Source organism: Gorilla gorilla, chromosome 12, assembly GCF_029281585.2.
Source record: "Gorilla gorilla gorilla isolate KB3781 chromosome 12, NHGRI_mGorGor1-v2.1_pri, whole genome shotgun sequence".
Lineage (NCBI taxonomy): Eukaryota > Metazoa > Chordata > Mammalia > Primates > Hominidae > Gorilla > Gorilla gorilla.
In genome coordinates, this window is record NC_073236.2 from 64841364 (window position 1) to 64864971 (window position 23608).

General features: G+C 43.1%; 2 long non-coding RNA genes across 4 annotated transcripts in view; one reads left to right on the forward strand and one right to left on the reverse strand.

The window, feature by feature from the left end:
- The window catches only part of LOC129531650 (uncharacterized), a 40629-nt gene that overhangs the window by 13147 nt on the left and 3874 nt on the right, over positions 1-23608 (forward strand). Inside the window, exons 2-4 of one of the 2 annotated variants that reach the window (XR_008676955.2) lie at positions 14703-15156; positions 17500-18612; positions 20475-20933. This is a non-coding gene — a long non-coding RNA (uncharacterized lncRNA). The other variant, XR_010129939.1, reaches the window with a different exon arrangement.
- The window catches only part of LOC129531649 (uncharacterized), a 34478-nt gene continuing 13103 nt past the window's right edge, over positions 2234-23608 (reverse strand). The window contains exons 2-6 of one of the 2 annotated variants that reach the window (XR_008676954.2): positions 14210-14328; positions 13452-13542; positions 12953-13082; positions 5001-7442; positions 2234-4705 (exon numbers count right to left, since the gene is read on the reverse strand). This is a non-coding gene — a long non-coding RNA (uncharacterized lncRNA). The remainder of the gene's footprint in view (positions 4706-5000; positions 7443-12952; positions 13083-13451; positions 13543-14209; positions 14329-23608) is intronic. The other variant, XR_010129940.1, reaches the window with a different exon arrangement.

Here is a 23608-nt window from a genome sequence, read left to right on the forward strand (position 1 = left end):
AAAACCTCATCTCTAAAAAAAAATTTTTTTTTAAATTAGCTGGTGTGGTGGCACATGCCTGTAGTCCCAGCTACTTGGGAAGCTGAGGTAAGAGGATCAATTGAGCCCGGGAGGTCGGAGGTCAGAGCTGCAGTGAGTCATTATTATACCACTGCAGTCCAGCCTGGACAACAGAATGGGACCCTATGTCCAAAAAAAAAAAAAAAAAAAAAAAAAACGGTGGGGGTAAGTTTTACAGTATGAAAAACCTATTTTTAATAGAAGTATTGCTTCTTCCTCCTGTCTCTCCCTCTCTCCTCGCATCCCCATACTACTTACTCCAGAAAAAGCTACCTGTCATGTCATAAGGACACTCAAGCAGCCCTATGAAGTCATGCATGTGGTTAAAAACTGAGGCCTCCCACCAATAAGCAGCAAAGGAACTGAAACTTTCTACTAGCATTCATGTGGATGAGCCTTCTAAGAAGTGTATCCTCCAACCCCAGTCAAGCCTTCAATGGCTGCAGCCTAACTAATATCAGAACCACTTAGCTAAGTCACTCCCAAATTCCTGACCCACAGAAACTGTAAGATAATAAATATATGTTGTTTTAAGCTGCTAAATTTTGGGGTAATCTGTTATACAGCAACAAGATGACTAATACTTATAATCAGAAATAGCAGTGGGTCACTCTTAAAGAATTTGTTAAAAACCCACACATTCAGGCACTGTATTAGCCACTGGGATCCCTGGTAAATAAAAGTACCTACAATTCCTGGCCTTATATAGCTTAAAATATAGGATATATGATAGACATTAACCAAATAAATGCATAAATATGTCATTATAAACTATTATAGATAACAAAAGAAAACTATGGGTTATCATAAGAACGTAGAGTAGGAAAACCTCAGATCTCAATTTGTATTCTTATTTTGGAAGGTATTACTCAAAGCCTCTCCATTTTCCAGTTCACTTTTGTTCCACCCATCACTCGCTGATAGAGTCAGGGAGAATGTATTGAACGGGTCCTAAACCTGTAGTACTGCTTCTGCTCATTGAACAGATAGATAATGCACTTGCACTATCACCCTGTTATTGCATCCGGAGGAGTCCATTCCACAGCATCCGTGGCATGTTTCTGTATATCAGAGAACTCCCACCCTGTAGCTGACCAGTACACGGAGGAACTACAAGCAGCTAAAAGCATCAGTTGATCACCCTCTGGCATTCCAAGACTTACACTGATCACCACTAAGCACTGGGGAGAGCAGATGCTGTTTTTCTATGTAAATGTAGTATCCATTCATAAAGTTGGAAAGTGGCTATCTGAGGCCCCATGAAGTCACAAATGCCATTAATCCCTGGCATTCTCACTCTAATGACATCTATCTATCTGGATTCACTTTGCCTTTCACCCTTCTAGATTAACCCTGACCAAGACCTGGCTGTCCATGCCATACACGTGTTTACAGCAATCAAGAAAGAACTGAAATAAACAGTGAGAGAGGTAGTAGAAAGAGTGCTGGCCTCCCACTAGCACAATGGTCACTCCAACATTTGGTTGCAATGGAAAGTAACAGTCCTGAAAAGCAGTCATGGAATCTTGTTTTCTACCTCAAGAAAATCCTAGAGTACATCTGAACTTACACCTGAGACAACCAGGAAAGCCCCCAGAACAAACCCTTTTAGGGAAAGAGGTCTGGTGCATGGGTGATGCCATTCATCCAGACAGCCCATCCACCAGCCACACACAATTGTAGGCAAATTTATTGAGACCTTCACCATGAATACACAGGCACACACACACACACAGGTTTGTTCCAGTCACACACACATTTCACCTCACTTCTATGAACCTAAATTTCCAGTTTTCTGCGCCTACCCCAATATCTACTTTTACTCTATTAACTTTTGTCAACACTTACAAGTCTCTCCTGGTTTTCTTAGAACTCAGATATCCTAATATTAGATTTTCAAAATAAAACAAAATTCACCAAGATTGTGACTAAGTAGTAGTTATCCACATTCAGAGGATGAACTGGCCCACAGATATCTAACTCATCCCCGATTTCTTTCCTTGTCTTTCATTAATTGCTTCCATTACCCCAACCCCAGCCTGAAGAGGTGTTATGGCCCAGTTAGCCTGAGACAGAAAGAGCAGACATAAAAGCCTCCCATTAATTCTCTGTCATAGATTTTTTAAGCTTGAACAATGTTTAAAAGATTAAAAAAACTCCCATAAAATCTTACTGTTGCTCTACAATATTTTTATTGTGTTACTTCAAAATGAACAGATATAAAACTAGATATAAATTTCCCATACATATAGCTCTTAAATTATTTCAAAACTCAAGCAAAGCTGCAAATTAAAAACAAACAAACATACAAAAGCCACTAGAGTTCATATAGAAAACATCAGTGTGATAAATGATATTTTGTTGGAACTAAATTGCTGTCATTGGGTTTAATACACCTACTATTTGTATGTTTTATGCTTCACTTTCTGTCCTCTTGATTCTTTTGACTTTGAACAATACTGGAAGCATATCTTAAGTCTTTCTTCAGGTTATCGTAGGATTAATCGTTTTTGGTAAATAAGCTTGTTTTAACTACTAATCCATTAGTTTGAGGGGATGATAAATTTAATAGTGCACCACAATAAGTACATAATAATAAAAATACTGAAGATTAACATTAAAAATACTATTGAATAAAAATAACTGTATTCTTTCCTGCTATTGAATGACAGTTCAAGTTGGTATGTCTCACAGTAACTGTTCTCAACATGATATGCCACTGCTATGACAGAAGGCATTTTGAACTAATGATGTCTGTACTACCTTTGGGCCACAAAATTGATCAATTTTCCCACATCTTTCTCTATTCAAACTTAATGCAATATCGACATTTCCATAGCATGCCATGATGTTATTTGTTCTTCATTTGGCACCAAACTCAGCCTTCAGCACTAAAAATAATGTAGTAGAACATTTTGATTTTATTTCTTTAAGATTATCTTCAAAATGAAAGCAGAAAATTTGAAAATTCTCATGAAACACTCACTCTCTCAAGAACATCTACAGACCTACTTTGAGAAACAGAGCTTTAATAGCACAACTGAGTTACAGAGGAAATATTTAAATAGTGTTTTACCAATGCCTTAGGAGATACTCAGCGGTGAGAGAACCCTATCCGTCCATCTTTATCTTGAAGCCCCCAACGGGGCTGTCTTTCAGCCTCACCTCAAGTCAGACCTCTTAAGCAGGTCAAGACCCACAACAGACAGCACTCCCTCTGCTGCTAGCCTGAGGACTGTTTTCCATCCCTTTCCCATGAAGGAACTCATTACATACGGTCTCTGTGCTGGCTTCCTCCTGTGGTTCACTCTTGTCTCATTATGTGGGGTAAGAACCCTCTTGCCAGCTTTAATTATGAACAAGTTTATAGTCTTACTAGACCATTAGCTCAAGGATCACAAATATGATTGCCTCCACTAATCGACAGATACAATGGTTCCAGTCCACTAGACCTTCCTCCCATAACCCTGGGGATACCCTTGTTTTCTACGCACCTCAGACCCCTCCCTTCACCCCCGTGCCCCACCGCCTGCCCAGGCCAACCAAAACAAAGATGCTGCAGGAAGTACTGGTAGTTCAGATATCTCCTTGGTCGATGTAGACATTATTTTCCTAGGCCTGAGGATCTACTCAACAACAAAGTCAAGGGGTTTTTGTGGAAGAAAATTCAGCTTTGAGAAAAATGAGTGAATTAGTTGGGTTGCTGAAAGGTCCTCTTCAGGGAAAAGGTTTCCTCTTTATTTGGTCAAGGGCCCTCTTCACAATCTTCCCATTTGTGGCTCCACTTTGCTGTCCCCTTATATAGTTGTGGTCAAAGCCAGATAAAACGTTATGTAGAAATAAATGAAGTTAGTAAAAGGAGCTTACTGAAAATATACTATTATCACAACAATAAGATAAAATAGCAGAAAAGAGAATAAGAAGCATGAACACCAAGAATAAATAATATAAAATATGAAAGATTAAAAACCAGAAGTTTAAAAGACAAAATAGGCAAAGAATAATACTAACTAAATGAATTTACTAGAAAGACAAAAAAAGAGTCATGCACTAAATGGAAGGAAAAATTAAATGTCAAAAATAGTGTGCAAAGGTTAACATCCTCCAACAGGGCAAACTGGGTGAGTCCTTTGAGCCGTGTGTGCTGCAAACTTCCCACTTGACTGACTTGCCAGCGTCAATCATCATCGCTGAAGGCAGCCCTGAGGGGAGGGTCTGTTCTTAGGGGAGGTCTCCTCAAGTCAGCAAACTTCAGCACAGAGAAGGTCAGGTCAAGGAAGATCTCACCATTCAGCTCAAGCCTCCAGGCACTTTGAGGTAGCTTTCATTCCATAATTAAGAAGTTTTGCCAGTAGACATTAAATTGTTCTAGTTGAATTTCCAACCTAACCCCTATGCAAAACCATGGCCAAATTGGATGGTTTCTCCATAATCAGAAAGTGTGCCTTCCAGTATCTATTAATTGTATATTTTATCCTGGGATGCCACGCTAGAAAGAAACAGGGTCTTCACGACATCCTTGTTTATTGCCTCTGCAGTCCACTCTGTTCCGGGCTGGTTCACATTTAACTGGGACTGCTTAGCTAATTCACAAAGTAGTAGATTCCAGGCCTCTGGTCAAAATACAGGCTTCTGTTGTTTTACTCTAATAATAGAAACAAATATTTGTTTCTATTTGGCACTTAATATATGCTGAAATCCTTACTGCCTACCTGCCCCAGTCTAGGGAGAACTGGCAGAGCTAAAGCCCATGGAAGCAGCCATCCCTGGTCAGAAGCCATGCGAGCTTTCACCTCTCTGGCTCTATTTTTACATTTTCAGGGTAATATGTTCTCAAGACCATTAACACAGTGCTGAAAAGACTATAAAAATATAAATGGAAGATTTAGCATTCCATGGAGGTAGAAATAGAAGGGTGATTTGTCTTATCATTTTCTCACCTTAATAATGAAGACTCCATCTCTGTAGCCACTTCTGACCCCTGGACGTACACCGTGTGTTTGAGTGGGTGTGTGTGTTCATGTGCGCGTGTGTGTATGGGTGTGTGTGTAGGGAAATCATGAAGGAAGGAAGATGTGCAGAGGTAGCAGGCTGTTAACATTTGCTATTACCTCAGGGGGATGGGAAGAGAGATGGTTATAGGAGGTCGAGATTATTAAGTTTTTCTCTACAGATCTTGGCATTATCTCTCTGGTTACAATAATATGCATTGCTCTTGTAATTTGAAAAAATAATAAATTAAACTTGAAAAAGAGAGGAAATTTTTCCCATCAGAATAAGACTGCAACAGATGATGAAATAGTTTACTAAATGTGGCTGAGGGTGTAAAGTTGCATTTGTGTACCTGGTGAATAAATATGCCTACCAAGATCAAAGCCCATAGAGATGACATATCTCTTCTTCTTCCAGACCAGACTAGGTCCTGCAGGATGTTGATATTTCAGATCATCAGTCTAAGAGCAAACATTCATGCAAGATATGAAGAGGACATAATTACCTTATCAGGGAGGGGTCTGTACAAACTCCTTTGACTTTAGAGCCCTAAGAATAGAATATGTTGGAGGCAGATTATCTGTACTACCCTTGAAAACAATGCTCTCTAAAACCAAAGTCCACAGTACTGAGTGGATTAGCCACTATAAATTACCTGTGCAGGAATGTGTGTGTGTGTGTATGCGTGTGTGTGTGTGTGTATGTGTGTGTGTGAGTAGAAATGTTGTGAATAATAAATATATTGAAATAGGAATTCTGGGTACATTAATTTTGCTTTAATTCTACCTTCTAAAGATATCTCATGAGTAGAGATCATATTTGTCTTTTAAAAATCTCTTTGAAGATGTCCCGTGGGAGTGGGGGAATGGATTATTCAAGATGGCCAACATTCTAATAAAAACTGGCTTCACTTTTCTGGCATCATAATCACTACCTCTATCAAAATAGTCTGCAAACACTTAGAGTGTCAGAATTCGGTCCAGGGACCCAGCCCAAAACCCAAATTTCTGGTAAGAGGGAAGATTCTGAGGGTCCTGGTGTCTTATGGGAAAAGAGGACAGGTGCAGCTGATGAAGCTAAAAGTACAGAAGCCCACAGCACCACCTAGACAGTCAGTGAGTGGCGCTTGAGAGTAGGAACACAGCCCTTGGCACAGAGGAGCTAGAATTTACCTAACAGGCCCTGATATTTGTGATTTGGAAAGATTTCCTTTTATGAACATTTGGCTTCCCTGGGAGTTAACCTTGGTGCTTGACTCAGATCCTGGCCTTCGGTAGAACTCAGTAGCTAAGTTCTGCCCTTGTTCCTGGAAAACTTCTTTTTTTTTTTTTTTTTTTTTTTTGAGATGGTGTCTCACTCTGTCACCCAGGCTGGAGTGCAGTGGCGCAATCTCGGCTTACTGCAATCTCTGTCTCCTGGGTTGAAGTGATTCTCCTGCCTCAGCCTCCTGAGTAGCTGGGATTACCGGCATGTGCCACCATGCCCAGATAGTTTTAGTATTTTTAGTAGAGACAGGGTATCTCCATGTTGGCCAGGCTGGTTTCAAACTCCTGACCTCAAGTGATCCACCTACCTTGGCCTCCCAAAGTGCTGGAATTACAGGCGTCAGCCACTGCGCCTGGCCTGGAACAATTTCTTACCAACTTTTTCTAACATTTTGGTTATGGCTCCTGCCTGGGTCATCCATGACTGGTTACCCTCCATCACCTGACCTTCACCTGCACAACCAACACTGTGGCTCCTGCCTAAATTCTTGCCCTCACCTGTCTTTCTTCCCAACTTACATCCCCTGCTGACCTGCCTCACTTTTCTGCTTTTTTAAGACATCAGACTTTAATAAGGGAAATCAAACAAATGTAATTAAAGATAAACACATAAATAACTGGTGGACAGGAATGAAATTAGCTGCTCTTTTTTCTTCGTGTCAAGTTTCCACTGGCTTCTCCTAGCCAGGTGACTTTCCATTCTCTTTCTATTTTTGGAAATCCTAATGGACTACAAGGTCCCAGGTTGTTCCTCAATTGCTTTGTGTATACCACTCAGGTTTTCCCCAAAACACTAAATTCCCTGAGGCAGAGATGATGTCCTATTTCTTTTGTGCTCCCACAGCACCTAACAGATAGATGGCTTCAAAGGAGTTGCTTAATAAATTCTTACTGGTTGGTCAGTTGATTAATTTAGAATTCAACTATTGTTTAGTCATTAAGCATGTCCATGGAAAGTGTAAACTCAGCATTTAAATATCAGTGAGAAGATGTGCAGAAAAAAAACAGTGACATCAATGGGGAGGATTATTTATCAAATTGATGCAGGGTTTTGTTTTGTTTTGTTTTGTTTTTTTGTCGTTGTTGTTGTTGTTGTTTTGCCATAGTTAAGGGATGTCTTTTTACCTAAGAAGAGAGAGCAAACAAAATTGAGTATATTTATACTTTACATCAAACTCTAGGATATTACACCTCAATAGACACTAAAGATTTTCCTAATCCAACTCTACCTCCCTGACTTGAAGTGAGAAAGTAGAAGCCTAGGGAGGTGAAGGAATTACCCAATTTCCCAAGAGACAATTATCTCGTAGGTTCTCAAATTTTACTTTTTAGTAAATATTGCTCAATTTTTATTCTTACCACTACATTTACAAACCACTTATTATAATACATAATATTTTTAACTTTTTAGTATGAAAAATTTCAAACATAGAGAAAAGTTGAAAGAATAGTAAAATAAGGGGAGAGAGAGCATTAGGACAAACACCTAAATGCATGCAAGGCTTAAAACCTAGATGATAGGTTAATAGGTGCAGCAAATCACCATGGCACATGTATACCTATGTAACAAACCTGCATGGTCTACACGTGTATCCCAGAACTTAAAGTAAAATTTTTAAAAAAATAGTAAAATAAACATTCATTTACTCTCCACCTAGATTTGACATTGCTAATATTTAGCCATGTTTGCTTCTCTCTGTGTAGATAGATAGACATCGTTTGTTTGTTTTTGGCTGAATCATCTAACACCGAGTTTCAGACATTGTAACTCTTCAACCCTAAACACCCTGCCTACATCTCTGGAGCGTAGACAGTCCCCTACATTACCATTATTACACCAAATGAAATTAGCAATTGTTCATAATACCACTGAATAACAAGTTCATAATTGATATTCCACCTTTTTCCCAATAATATCTCTTATAGTTGCATTTATATTTTTAACCTGAACCCAATCACGTTTCATGCATTATATTTCATTATGACCACTCTTTTAACAGAACAGTCCCCCCATTCTTTCTTGATATTAACATTTTGAAATATCCAACTGAGTTATCTTTTAGAGTGTCCCAGGTTATGGATCACATTGCCATTTACTCTTGAACAACATGGGTTTGAACTGCATGGGTTCACTTATACACAGACTTTCTTCTTCCTCTGCTGCCCTTGAGAACAACCTCTCCTCTTCCTCCTCTTCCTCAGCCTACTCAATGTGAAGACAATGAGGATGAAGATCTTTGTGATTATCTACTTCCACTTAATGAATAGTAAACATATTTTATCTTCTTTATGATTTTCTTAAAAACAGTTTCTTTTCTCTAGCTTATTTTACTGTAAGAATACAGTATATAGTACATATAGCATACAAAATTACGTGTTAACCAACTCTGTTATGAGCCAGGCTTCTGGTCAACAGTAGACTACTGGTAGTTAAGTTTTGGAGGAGTCAAAATTATACATGGGTTTTCAACTGCATGGAGGGGAATGGCACTTCTAACTCCTGCATTGTTCCAAGGTCTGTGGTACTCAATGAGCAAATTTCAAAAATCAACAAGTAGTAATTAAGTTGAAGATTATCTACAAATGGAGAAAGTAAGTGATTTGGGCACAGTACAAAGATGAGACATAGAGTCTCTGATAAGTGTTCTCAAATATATCTTTCAAATAAAGTAAGATAGAACTACAAGAAGCCATCTATCTATTTGGCTATTGAAGAGTTTCGTGAGACCTTTCACAAATATGAGTAAATTAAAGAAATAAGATTATCGTCTGAGAATTAAGTTCTACACAAAACAGATCAAAACCAATGGATAAAGTCATCTGAAACAGACAGAATATGTCTGAAAGCTTAGCAAGTAAAAAGACTAAAAGAGCCAGTCAAAGCAGGGTTAGTCAGCCATGAAAAGCATAAAAACAGGAGCATGAGAATGGTGAACATCAGCAGAGCCCGTGTAAGAAATGCCCACTGGAGATGGTGCCTCAGCCAATGGCTTTGAATAATCCAACACCTTTGGAAGGCCGTTCCTACAGTAAACGTGGCAGTATCGGCTCTCCTAGCTTAATGCCATTAAATGTTTGAATCATCTAACTAGCTTGCTCTTTTGGATTCCACGCTCACTAAGCAACATTCTGATAACTTGCCCTACTTGGAGGTCTGACTTCATTAAAAGAATGTGCAAGTCATGTAGAGACAAGTGTTCCAGACACAGTGGCAGTTTTATCCCTCTTGTGAATCAATAAATTGACATGCTGGTTTCATGCATCAGCTCTCTGAGCTTAATTAATTGGAGTTGAAGCTGAGGGATGGATCCACTCTCAGTGTGCTGACAGATCCAGTTTCTAAACCTGCAGGGCATAGACCAGACCCTGGACCGAGGCAGTGCCACCCTGTGAGGTCTCTCAGGAGACAGCAAATGCTCATCCTCTCATATCCCCACATTGCCTTTGGCAATTAAATTCCTCTAAGCTTTGTGTCTGTCTACTGACTCTGAGGGCATTGATTTACAGGGAGTGAACCAGATGTGGATTGGCAAATCTCTAATCCCTTTTACAGAGAGGACACTAGACTGAAATTGGAACAAATATGACCCTTCTCTTGGATCAGCTAAAGCAATCTTTAGTGTAGTTTGTGTCTGAAGATGTTATTTTATCCTGGCCCACTTTCAACTAACTTTGGTTAAGGAAATGCCATTTGTGTCCCTAGGTTGTGAGTATTAAGCATCCTTTCATATCTGTCAATTTTCTCCACTTTAAAATGAGGATACTACTACCTATTATGTTATTGATTTACTAATCATTCATTCAACAAATATTTATTGAGTGCCTGCCATGTGAAAGCTACCATGCCACGTACTGGTGGTATTTGGGAAATGGAGATGCTTGGTTTCTGCATTCTAATGCGGGAAATATAATTTAAATAAATTTCATTAGTCCAGTTGGGCTGCTATAACAAAATACCAGAGACTGGGTGGCTTAAACAGAAATTAATTTCTTGCAGTTCTGGAGGGGGAAGTCCAAGATCGAGGTGTCAGCCAATTTGATGAGGGTTGTTTTCCTGGCTTGCAGATGGCCACCTTCGGGCTCCATGCTCACATGACCTCTTCTTTGTGCATGTGCAAAAAGGAAGAGAGGAGAGACAGAGAAAGAGAGAGAGAGAGAGAGAAAGCAGGAGCTCTCTGTTGTCTTTTCTTATAAGAACACTAATCCTGTGGGATTAATGCCCTACCTGTATGCCCTCATTTAACGTTAATTACTTCTGTAATGACCCTATCTCCAAATACAGTCATATTGGGGGTTAAGGCGTCCACATATAAATTTAGGGCAGGGGGAGGGTACACAAATATCAACAAAGGCAAGTGATAGATTGATTGATTAATATTACAATATGGTCAGAGTTGCAAAGAAGCTGCTATAAGAAAAACCCTTTTGGGAGGATTAAATGAGTCACCTACCTGGTTCTTTGCTCCCTCTACTTCTTTCTTCCTATCTATATAACCTTATTTAATCTTTGTCTATGGTCAAAGGCTAGAGGGCGAGTGGCACAGTCTCCCACCAACTTGTCCAATTTGTCTGTCCTCATTTTCTTTCTTTCCTATGGAACCTAATCCTCCAACTTATAAACAGTGCTCCCCATTGGGATAAAAATTTGTAGCTGCCAAGATTGAAAAAAACATGCAGCATGAGCATCAGCAGAAGATGCTGGGTTTTTCTGACTCCGGAACCCACTATGCCTCTACTGCTGCCCCTGAAAAGGGTAACCGGGCAACCTTGGCTACTGGAGCTTATATACCCACTATTCTTGCTGCTGCTGGAAGCTGGCAGAGCACATCTCCTTCAGTGATACATCCGTTTTTGTTTTTGTTTTATCTTTCTCTTGTCTTGGGACCTTAGAATAAATTCACTCAGTACTTGCACTGGATGAACTTCAGCTCTTTTCTACCCAAAAAGGAGTTCTTTATCTACTCAGAAGACACCCCTCACCCGAGATGAAGAAGGAGCCTTTGCCACCGCTTGTTCTCAGGAATATTAATTCTAGTTTTTATGGGTTGAATGTTGTCTCCGCAAAAATTCATGCTGTAGTTCTATCAGTACCTCAGAATGTGAGCTTATTTAGATAGAGGGTCTTTAGAGGATCATTAAGTTAAAATGTAGTCATTAATGAGTGAGCCTTAATCCAGTGTGACCGGTGTCCTTATAGAAAGGAGAAATAGGGAGACAGACATACATACAGCAGGAATATGACATAAACAAGGAGACAGACACCAATAAGCCAAGGAGAGAAGCCTGGAATGGATCCTTCCCTCACTGCCCTCAGAAGGAACCAATCCTGCCAACACCTTGATTTCAGAAGTCTAGCTTCCAGAGCTGTGAGATAACAAATGTCATTGTTTAATCCACCCAGTTGTGGTATTTTGCTATGGCAGTTCTAGCAAATTAATACACTAGTGTTTAGGGCCCGGCCTCAGTCTCAATAATCTCTCTACCTATTTTATTTATGTCAACAGGACTCCTAAAGACCTGTCCTGATATGCCAGGACCTTGAAGTCCTCATATGGATCAGTCTTTCCCTCCCCCATGGCTGTCACTTCACCGAGAATGTACCCCCTTAGTGTCTCCTATATATGAAAGTCACTTCTTCAGCAACTAAGGATTAAATATGAGTAAGACTCAAAGTTTTTAAAGTCTAATGAAAACTTTTGTTGCTCTTCTTTATTCCTGGACCTGAGATGGTGCCAGGGAAAAGAGTGGGAGAGTGGCCACAGCCCTAGCCACAGAGCAGGCCCTCAGCTGGCCTTTGCCTGTCTTTTCATTCCAGGTCCCAGGCCTAAGGACAGCCATACTGTGGGACATTCTCTTCTCATGGCAGAGAGCAGAAGCTCAAGAGGGACGAACCAAAATATGCCTTGTCTCATAACCTTGTGCTTAGAACTGGCACTTTGTCGCTTCCACCCATGTTCCACAGATCAAAGCAACAATTAAGGCCAAGCCCCACGTCAGTGGAGCAGGGGTGCACGTGTCCCTTCAGGGAGAATGGGCAAGTCATACCATGGGCAGGGCTGTGTCACCCTATTACAGGGGGAACTAGGAGTTGGGAACAACAGTTCTTTCTACCACAGATTTAGAGTGTACTCTTTTGAGGAACTTGATGGTAAAAGTAAACAGAGCAGTAACTAAAGGAAGATAAGAAGCCAACTATGGCTTCCATTTTGTTTTATTTTTCAAGTAGGAGACATTTGAGTAAGTTTATATATTACTGGGGAAGGAGACAGAAAGTAGGAGCAATAAAAATACGGAAATGAAAAGAAAGAAGTGATGAACATCACTTCGACAATTCTTCACTTTCAAAACCCAAACTGTATCACCCGGGGTCCAATTAAGACACAGAAACCACACTATAATTTGGTTGGGGAAAGTTTAATATTAAAATAATTGGCTGCTAAGCAGTAACAAAAGAGAATTGGCTGCTAATGGGGTAACAAGAAGTCTAAAGAATAGAGGACTGACATGTACAGAAAGCAGCCACTATCCCCAGAGCTGAGGCAGAGCACACAAGGATGGAATGACTATGGAAAAGCAGCCCCCACTACCTGAGCTGAGATCCAGACCTTGATGGGAAGTACACAGCCATGACTTACTGGGTGGTGCAGTCACGGAGGGGCCTCCTGGCAGGACTCACTGACAATTCACCTTCTGGGGTCCTGAGAGAAGATGCCTATGGAAACACATGCTGCTGGTCACTGGTCACTGTGCACTACAAAAGTCTGCCTAGAAAAAAAAAAAAACATTAAACTAGGAAATACTGTTCATCCTCCAGTGTCCCCTACTGATGAAGCATATAACATCATACTAGCTAAGCAAGGGGAAAGGTTCCAATATCACAAGCAAGCAATGAAGGTGGGTTTGGAGCTGAGAGGCAAGAGGTGATAACCAGCACCCCAACCCTGGTGAAATCAAATTCTATGCCTATTCCACACCGGCCCCTATGCAGCTATATGCGGCTAGAGAAAGCAACAACAATATCAACAACAACAACCCAACTGATTGGTCCAACTGGTCTTGTCATTAGGTCTCAAATGGTCATTAGTGTGGCCAGAAATCCTATCACATTTTCATGCTGCTCACTAATCTGCTCACCTGGATGATTATTTGACACCTTCTCCTCACTCCTCAAACATACAACACCTTTTCCCCAACCCACTCACTCTCTCCATGGTGAACTTGGTTCCTATTTCACAAAGAAAATAGAAGCATTGGGAACTTTTGCAAGCTCGCACCACCACACCTGCACACCTACCAGTATCTGCACCCACATCCTTTGCCTTCCCACCAGCTAAGTGACTGAGATGTCAGGGCTCCTCTCTAAGGACATCCTCTCTACTTCTCCATCGGACTCCCATCGCGTCTTGCCTACTCAAGAAAATCACTCTGCTTCTCTCTCTTTCTCTCTCTCTCTCTCTCCTTTCCCTACATCATCAATTTCTCCCCTCCACTTGACCATTTCTAACAGAATACATGAATGCATCTAAAAAATACACACACTCTTTACCCCACACCCCTCCAACTTCTGCCTCACTTCTTTTCTCTTATTTAGAGAAAAAGTCCTTTTTATTAACTTGTCTATATTCATTGTCTCCAATTTTTCTCTTCTAACTCCGCTTGCACTTACTCCAGTGAGGTATTTATCACCACCAGGCCACTGAGACAATATTTTCAAGATCACCAGTAACCAGGGCCACCCCTAGTACACAAAGCCCTAAAAAAAAAATTTTATAAGACCCTTGCCTATCTAAACAATTTAATTTAAAAAGGTATTTCAAAATGTATGGGCCTATGTGAGGTGCTGACATTTGTCAATGAAGATTTAGAATAATCCATAGAGAAGAGGTACTTACAAATGTGTTTATTATTCTATCACTGCACATGAAGATTCTTCATAGAGTCCAGACACCAGCTATTCCTGTTCAGATCCAGGAAATATCTGCCCATGCTCTTTTGGTTAATGTTTTATTTCCTATTGTGAGAAAGAGGCAGCAACATTGTTGTCACTCACAATGTCATGGCTTTTGGAACCTGTTTGTATTGAAACAATATAGTTTTGGGTTTTGGTTTTGTTTTTTCGCCTCTGCGGTTCTCTGATACCATTTGTCTAATGTTGGTTGCATCTTTACTGATGGTGCTGCATCATTCATCGTGGTACCTGCAAATACTGGCATCCAACCACTCTCTCAGAGGTTGTTTCTGTACTTCATTAATAATGACCAAAATGCAAGCCTTACCCAGAATATTCAGGAAAGTATGAATGATAATTTATTTTTCATTTGGAGTTTTATAGTGTAACCATAAAGTGACACATCTTCCAACCATGTATTCTCTTGAATTCTTCAGGCCATTATAACTACATTCTTAGAATGTGATCCCTTTCAACATTTCCTGCACCTCTGCTTCTGCACACTACCACCAAAAGACAAGAAAGGCAAGGAGACATGACTGGAGCAAGAAAAACAGTGTTTTTCACACAAGGATGTCCATTCCTTGTTGGGAATGGCTTAAGATCGACCTGGGAAAGCAAAACATCGCCATATCGTTTGGAGGCAAGGCACTGGTTGGAAGAGCCTGTTGGTGTGGCAAAGCCAAGGTCTTTAAAGTCCTCAGAGAAGGCAGGCACAGCCACCACTGGAGGACTTCCTGATGTATGGTACAGAGACTGATGAGGGCATGGGGTGACAACCTTAGGTGCCAACAGCAAGGGGATGGATATACAGGGTAAAGGAGGCTTGCTGCCATCCTATGCCTTTGAACGCCACAAATCAGAGATGGTACCATGGAGGAACATGAACAGGTGAGAGCTGAGGCATGGGTGCCCACACACAGCCCAAGCCCAGGTGCTAACAGTTGACCATCAGTAGCCCAGTGCCCCGAATTCATCCTGCGCCTGATGTGAGGATCACCCAAAAGCAGTGCATCGGCACCATTCTGGTGACTCAATATCACACAATGGCACCAGCCAGCAGGAACAATCCAATTGCCAGGCTGCCCTCCTGGACAGAGCCCAAGCCACAGAGCCCTCAGATAACTCCATTGATGCAAATCTCAGAGTTCCTCAAGGAAACAGGTCAACCCTGCACATGGAGTGGAGATTCAGAAAGGCCCCAAAAAGGAAAAAAACAAGGATCAGTGTCCATGTATGCCCCTGTATGGGGCTGCCGTTTGTCCTAACCACCCTGGGGTCTGCCATAGCTGAGCCAGCCCTACTGGAAGAGGATAGTCAAATAACCTCACTCGTATTCTTTTGCCACTTACTGTGTTGCCCTAGCTTCCCTCCAGGGGATCCTCGTTTTGTCCTAGGCTCAACCTTACCTTTGATCACTTTAGGACTCAGGCACAAGATTTCACATTGCTGGGAATCCATTTTCAGTCTTTGAAAAGACACAGCGATTCTTCAGGAAGTTTGTTATCCCAAAGATGCAACAGAGACAGAATTTCCCAGCTTGAAGGGATTTGAAACATCCATAAAGTTATAGAAATTCATATCTGGAGGAGTCTTAACGGTCATTCAGACCAACGCTTTCTCGGGTATCTATAACATCCAATGCCCTAGTTTCCCTGCTATCTTTTTTGGCCACTTTTCAATCTCCTTTGCAGGCTACCCTTTACGGGCTCAGTCTCCACACTCTTTTGTTCTTTCTAGATTTTCCCCTGGTGACCTCACCGAGGCCTATGGCTTTAAATACCATCCATATGCTGATAATTCCCAAATTTATATTTCCAGTCCCAAGCTCTCCACTGAGTTTCAGGCTCATATATCCAAATGTCTACTTCTTGCCTTCAGTATATCTTACAAACCTCTCAAGTTTGACGTGCCTAGAACAGGACTCTGGATTTTACCTTTTGCCCGTATCAACAAGTTCCTCTTAGTCTTCCAATCACAGAAAGGGCTCCACCATCAAGATGGACACGAGCCTAAAACCCAAGAATTCTTGTTTCCCTGCCTTCCTTTCCTTCTCTCACATTCAGTCTCCTGGTAGACTTGTTCATTTACTTCCACCATTTCTATCTACTTCTCTTCATCTCCAGTGCCAACATTCTTGTCCAAGCCATCACTGTCTCTCCCCGAACCACTCCAATAGCATCCTAACTGGTTTTCCCCACTCTTATCTCATCTCAATCCATTCTCTGCATATTAGCTGAAGTGATCCTTTCAAGAAGTGAATACAAACCTTAAATCTTTCAACAGCCCTCACTGCATCCAGAATAAAATCCAAGCACCTATAACTGCCTAATATGGCTTCTGTCCACATCTAACCTCAAATCTTAACTTCTGCCCTTGCTGTGCTCAAGCCTTTCTGGCCTTTCATTTCCTTAAACACACCAAGCCTTTCCAGCATCAGAGACTTTACAATTCTTCCTGGAATGCTCTTCCACTAATTTCTTTAGGTCATAGTTTGTGGTCATTTGAAAACATGTCCACAAACTCTTTTCTATCCTACAAAAATGGGGAATCCAATTCCCCTCCTCTTGAACATGGACTAGCCTCAGTGGCTTGCTACTAATGAATTAAATGGTATAGAAGTGACTGTGTAACTTCTTAGACTAGGTAACCAAAGATGGCACAGCCTCCACCTGGTTCTCTGTCTTGTGAGGCTCACCCTTGGAACCCAGCCATCATGCTGTGACAAAGCCATGTACCACATGCAGGTGTTTCAGGGAACAGACCTGTCAGAGGTCCTTGCCAACAGCCAACATCAGTCAGCATCAACCACTAGACATGTAAGTGAGGAAGCCTCCAGATGATTCCATTTCCCACCTTCAGCTGATGTTAGGTGGAGCAGAGACATGCTGTCCCCACCTGCCTAAACTGCAGATTCATGAGTAATGTAATTTCTGTCATTGTTTTAAGCCATTAAGTTTTGGGGCAGTTTGTCACGTAGCAATAGACAACTGGAACACAGCTCGTATGCCCCTTCTCAGAACTGCCCTCCCTGATCATCCTGTCTAAGTGCCCATTGGCATTATCCATAACCTGAAAATTATTATGATTGATCCTAATGTCCAGCCTGGTGCCTGGCACATAGGAGATGCTCAGTGAATATTTGTGGAATGATTGAATAAGGAAATGAATCCTCTTGTCACATTTGAAGTTATCAGTCATCAATAAAATGAGGATTTGTTTCATCGTTTGCAGGGTGATGACATCAAATTCAATTCGGAGAGAGGAAAGGGTAGTTATGAAGCATGCTCCACTGGTGCTGCTGGATAGTGAGGGTGGGCAGACTTGACGACCACCAGTCCAGGACCTAGACAGCCTAAAGACACGGGGGCCTGAAAAGGTAGTTGGGGGTGCCCAAAGAATGCTAGTCCTGGTGCCAACGCAGCAGACAGTCACCTTGTCTGCTGTCAAGTAAACAAGTGCCTCCTCTTGGGCCTGTGATGCCTGCCAGCACATGTCTTTCTCAGAGGTGGGCATATTCTCTATTTGGGAAACAATGGGTAGAGGGATTGAAGCAGAAGTTTCAGAGAATCACTCTTGCAAGAGATGCTGCACTCTGGCAGACTCGATAATGACAAATATGTCAAGCAACTGAGTTTCAGCAGGGTTCCTTGGGGCCCTGTTCACCAACTTGTGGTTTCCGTGGTGACAGGACAGCTGCCGGGTAGATGGCGGCTTTGGGGCCACCTGGCTGGCTCTGACGATAACTGGCTTTGACAGCTTTGATTGGAATGAAAAGATTTAGGGTCCCTACTGGCTTTCTTAAATTAAACCCTCCCTCCTGGAGTTAGCTTGTTTATCAACATTATCTTAGATTAGGGGACTTTCCTGTGATCAGAGAGTTCTTTTACCACAATGGTTCACATGTTGGGGCCACTGGCAGGGTTTCTGAGATCAGGGTCCTCAGAGCAGCACAGCGAGGTAAGGCTACACCCTGATGTGCTTCTCAGGCAATGCCTCCAAGGGGCATGTTAACAGTCAGATCTAGTTAGGAAAGAAAACAGGAAAAGGACCTGCATTTTAACAGAAATAATTTAATCTAGGCAATTGAGTAAGCAGGTATTAGAGGCTGAAAGGCAAAAAGGAAGTATCAAGATAAACACAGGGATGGTAACTGCCAGAGGCAGCTCTACCTCTGGGGCTGAAGAACACAGGGAAGATACTGGGGTTGCAATAATTTCGAAGCTTGGAAGAGGAGCCCTGCGGAGCTGGGACCTAGGCTTCCAAGGAGCGGCGACTGCACAGTATCTGTGAGGCTGGATTTGAGAGTCCAGAAAATGTTGGAGACTGGAACCCACTGCTATTGAGGTAAACTGCCACTGCAAGGTGAAAAGTCATTGTTGGGGTGATGCTCACAGGGACAAGAAGCAGTCCCAGGAAAAGGCAAGTCCCTGCTCTGCCAATTTGCCATCCCTCCTTACTGACAGAGCCCCACATGGAGCCAGCTGGCCACAGAGCAGTGTGGTTCGCCAAGTCCCAGCCCCAGAATCACAGGGTAGAGTACAGACAGGTGGGTCTGACCTTAGAGACATCAGCTTCATAATCAGCACAGGGAGTGTGAACAACAGGACCATGGTAGGCCCTGAGATAGAACAGCCAGGCCCAAAACACCCACACCTACCCTTCACTGGTAGAAATCACCTAATGCAGCTGGGCGTGGTAGCTCACGCCTGTAATCCCAGCACTTTGGGAGACTGAGGCAGGTGGATCACCTGAGGTCAGGAGTTCAAGACCAGCCTGACCAACATGGAGAAACCCCATCTCTACTAAAAAAAAAAAAAAATACAGGGCCGGGCACGGTGGCTCACACCTGTAATCCCAGCACTTTGGGAGGCTGAGGCAGGTGGATCACGAGGTCAGGAGATCGAGACCATCCTGGCCAACACGGTGAAATCCCATCTCTACTAAAACTACAAAAAATTAGCTGGGCATGGTGGCAGGCACCTGTAGTCCCAGCTACTCAGGAGGCTGAGGCAGGAGAATCGCTTGAACCTGGGAGGCAGAGGCTGCAGCGAGCCGAGATTGCGCCACTGCACTCCAGCCTGGGCAACAGAGCTAGACTCCATCTCAAAAAAAAAAAATGTATACAAAATTAGCTAGGCGTGCTGGCACATGCCTGTAATCCCAGCAACTGGGGACACTGAGGCAGGAGAATCGCTTGAACCCGGGAGGTGGAGGTTGCGGTGTGCTGAGATTGCACCATTGCACTCCAGCCTGGGCAACAAGAGCAAAACTCTGTCTAAAAAAAAAAAGAAAGGAAGAAAAGAAAAGAAAAAAAGAAAATCACCTAATGCGTGCTCAGTTCTTTACACTTTACAAACAGCTTCTTATGTTATCTTATTTAAAGGCAGAAAACTGCCTATGTGTACTGGCACTGACCACCACATAAGGAGAACAGGACACTGTCCCAAGCACCCAGCATTGGTGTCCTTTGCTTTCACTTTGTCCCTGAGCTCCTGAGGAACAACCCTGATGCAGCCTGACCTGGGCATTTCCCGAGATGTGGAAGTTTTCAACTTGTTTCTTGGGCAAAGTAGGCAGGTCACCAAGCAGGACAGTAACCCTGCCCCCAACTCTGTTTTGGCCAGAATATCTCCATTAACATTTGTTTCTCATACTAGGTCTCCAGGTAAGCTTATGTTTGAAGAGGAGGCTCTTCAGTGAACAATAGCTTGGAAACATTTGCCCTAGAGGGAGAAACCTTCAAGCTGCCAGCCACCAAATAAGCCCACAAGGCTCACTTCCATTGTCTTCTCCTCTGCAATGCCCTTTGTCCCTACCAGCCTGAGGCAAACATCAGTCCCTATTGTCCCCTTTGGAGGTTAACCCTACCTCCAAAACCTCTTAAGAGTATCCTTTCAAAGCATGTTGGCAGAGTGGCCTGCTGAGTGTCCGATTTCTCGGTGTGTGGGTTGGGCCTGTTGTTTTGTATGTATAGCTTGGGGTGTTGATTTTTGTTCATTTGTTGGTTGGTGTGTTTTTCTGCCAAAAAAAAACTGTTAATCCACCCTACAAGAAAGGAAGGTTAGGGAAAGGGGGGACACAGTTGGAAAAAGGAATCACATTTTTCCCTTTCCTAAATAGACCCCAGACCCACATCTGCCTCTAATATTGGCAAAAGTATAAATGAAGGCAGTTGGTCGGCACCCCACCTTCTCTTCCCCTCTCAGGTCCACCAACAGGCACTGAACAAACACTTCAGCCCGCATGCCCAAACTCTGTGTAAAGGCCGCTAATAAGAGCCACCCCTTAGCTATCCCTGAGGCCTCAGTGAGCTCACCACAGACGGGACAGATGGGAAGAGGTTCACACAGCCCTGGAAGAGGCTGGGACATTTGAGCAGGGAATTCTGGGCCCTGGGTTACGAACCATGCACCAAAAGGAGGACTGGCCCTGGGTGGCACACAGACAAGGCCCACGAACTTCTTGTCATATGGGGCGGGGCCAGCCCCACCAAGACCAGGGCAGGGCTCCTAAAACCATAGCCCAGGGTTGCACCCTGAGAGAATAAAAGAGACTACCGGGGCAGAGCGGATCCTAGAAGGGAGAGGCACTATGGGGCCAGCCTCTTTCTGAAGCCCCACCCAGAGAAGCACCCTTTGCTGGAAAAGAAAACAGCAGAAGCCAAGGTAAGGGGCCATCACCCAGCAAAAGCCTCCCGTGTCAGAGAGGGAAAGAGCAGCCACAGCCATGAAGCTGGCCAGGGCATGGCTTCCTTAGACAGAAGTCTCGGGGAGCCCCATTCAGGCCTGCATAAGCCCCCGGGATTCCAGCAAGACATGATGGAGGAGGTGGGCTCCCAGCAGTGGACCCTGGGCTCCTGCTAGTCATAGCTGAGGACAGCGGGCCTGGGGCAGGGTTGGGAGAGCTGTGGCTGCTTACAGACTTATTCCAGGAAAGCAGAAATGTGCTGTACTTTGCCTCGTTGCACTCACCTACTTTAGGCCCCTTCCCAGTTCTGCCACCCCATTCTCACTCTTACATACACAGAACTCTTGAGTTTACTGTCTTTCATTTTAATGCCTAACATTTAAAAAAAGCTTTTTATCATGGAGAAATTCAGACAAATGCAAAAGTAGGTTAAATAGCACAATGAACCCTCATGTACCCAGCACCAAGGTTCAGCAACCATCAATTAATTTATAGTCAATCTTGTTTTAACCAAAAACCCTACTTATTTCTCCCCTCTGATATTATTTTGCGGCAAATCCCAAATATTTGGTTTGGGATTGGTTTCATCAATTAATATTTTGTTTTCATCCATTAATATTTTGAGCTATACCTCAAAAACTGATTCCTTTAAATATATATATAACCTCGGTGCCTTTACCACATCTAGATAACACAAATTCCTAACATTATCAAGTATCTGGTCAGTGATCTCATTTCCAAGAGTCTCCTAAATACCACTTTTACCATAAAACTTAAAGTATAATAATAATAAAATTAAAAAAAAAATACCACTTTTACCTGCCTTGGGAGGGGCACTGGCTGAAGCACAATCAAAAAGCAAGGGATGATCGGGCATGGTGGCTCACGCCTCTAATCTCAGCACTTTGGGAGGCTGAGGAGGGCAGATTGCTTGAGGTCAGTAGTTCAAGACCAGCTTGGGCAACATGGTGAAACCTCGTCTCTACTAAAAATATGGAAATTAGCTGGGTGTGGTGGTGGGTGCCTGTAGTCCCAGCTACTCGGGAGGCTGAGGCAGGAGAATCACTTGAACCCGGGAGGTGGAGGTTGCAGTGAGCTGAGATCACACCACTGCACTCCAGCCTGGATGACAGAGCGAGACTCCATCTCAACAAAAAAAGAAAGGGGCATGAAGTAAGACAGGAAAACAGGTGACCCTGCTTGTGGCCAGGACCAGGCTGGTGGTAAAGTTTCAAATGGGGGACAAAAGAGTGAGAGATGGCTGGGCACGGTGGCTCATGCCTGTAATCCCAATACTTTGGGAGACCGAGGCAGGCAGATCACAAGGTCAGGAGTTCGAGACCAGCCTGGCCAACATGGTGAAACCCCATCTCTACTAAAAATACAAAATTTAACTGGCAGGTTGCCTGTAATCCCAGCTACTTGGGAGGCTGAGGCAGGAGAATCGTTTGAACCCGGGAGGCAAAGGTTGCAGTGAGCAGAGATCATGCATTTGCACTCCAGCCTGGGGAACAGGGCAAGACTCCGTCTCCAAAAAAAAAAAAAAAAAAAAGGAAAGAAAAGGAAAAGAAAAGAAAAGAAAAAGAGAGATGCCCAGAGATAACCGGGGCCAGGGGCAAGTGGGGAGCAGAGAGGGACAAAATTCTCTCCCACTCTGGAAAGGTGAGGTTCAGATGAGGAGGGACTGTCAGAGAACAGCCAAATGACTTTTTCTTCCTGAAAGCTGGGTATTCTTTTTATCATCAGCGAGCAGAAGTGCTCAACTTGGCAGGTTCTGAGGATGAGATTAAATTTCCTCAGGAGGCAATCATTTTGATGGTGGCAGGGGAGAGGGGGCAGGAAAGGAAGTTGGATTTGATTAGGGAATAACTGTTAAGGCCTAGCTCTGCCCCTTAGGAAAGCGAGATTCAAGGGGGAAAGGGTAGGATTTTGCCCCCACACCAACCTAGCCTTAAGGCCTGCTGCCACCAGTTACTAGCTGTGTGGGCTCGCAAGCTGCTTAACCTTTTTGAGCCTGTTTCCTCATCTCTACAATTATGAAACAGGAAAAATAAAAGGCCCCTAGAGAATTAGATTCAGGAAGTTGTGGAAAGTGCCCAGTTAGTCAGAATGGGAAGGAGCCTGCTTGTTGGTTCCTTCTCTACGTTCCGTCTTCTCCCTTGACATCTAGATCCAATCCCTGTACAGTTGAGGACACCAGCCTCTGCAGGGATCCCTGAAGACAGATTCTCAGTCATTGTCAACCACACCACCTGGTCCAGGTAGCTTTCCCACTGTTGGGAACTCCAGGCTTTGTCCTCCACTCTAGAAAGCCTGTGTGAATGCAAGAGGCTGCAGGGAATGTTGTCTGAGACTGGGATGGGATGGGATAGCTAAGGACAACCGTGGTGGCAGGCCACTTGGGAAGACAGGAGAGACCACAGGTCTGAGACTTCAGAGTAATCAGATAGCCCTGGAAGCTCTGAGAAGGTGGGGGCATTGGCCCAGCACTTCAGGGGGCTATAACCCATGCAGTCACACAGGCTCCATGAGCAGAAGGGCCCTGAACTTGGTTTAACTGCTGTCTACTGTTGTCATCTTGAAATTCTTAAAATTTTTGAACAAGGGCCCCATGTGTTCATTTTATTTGTTTGTTTGTTTTTTACAGACAATA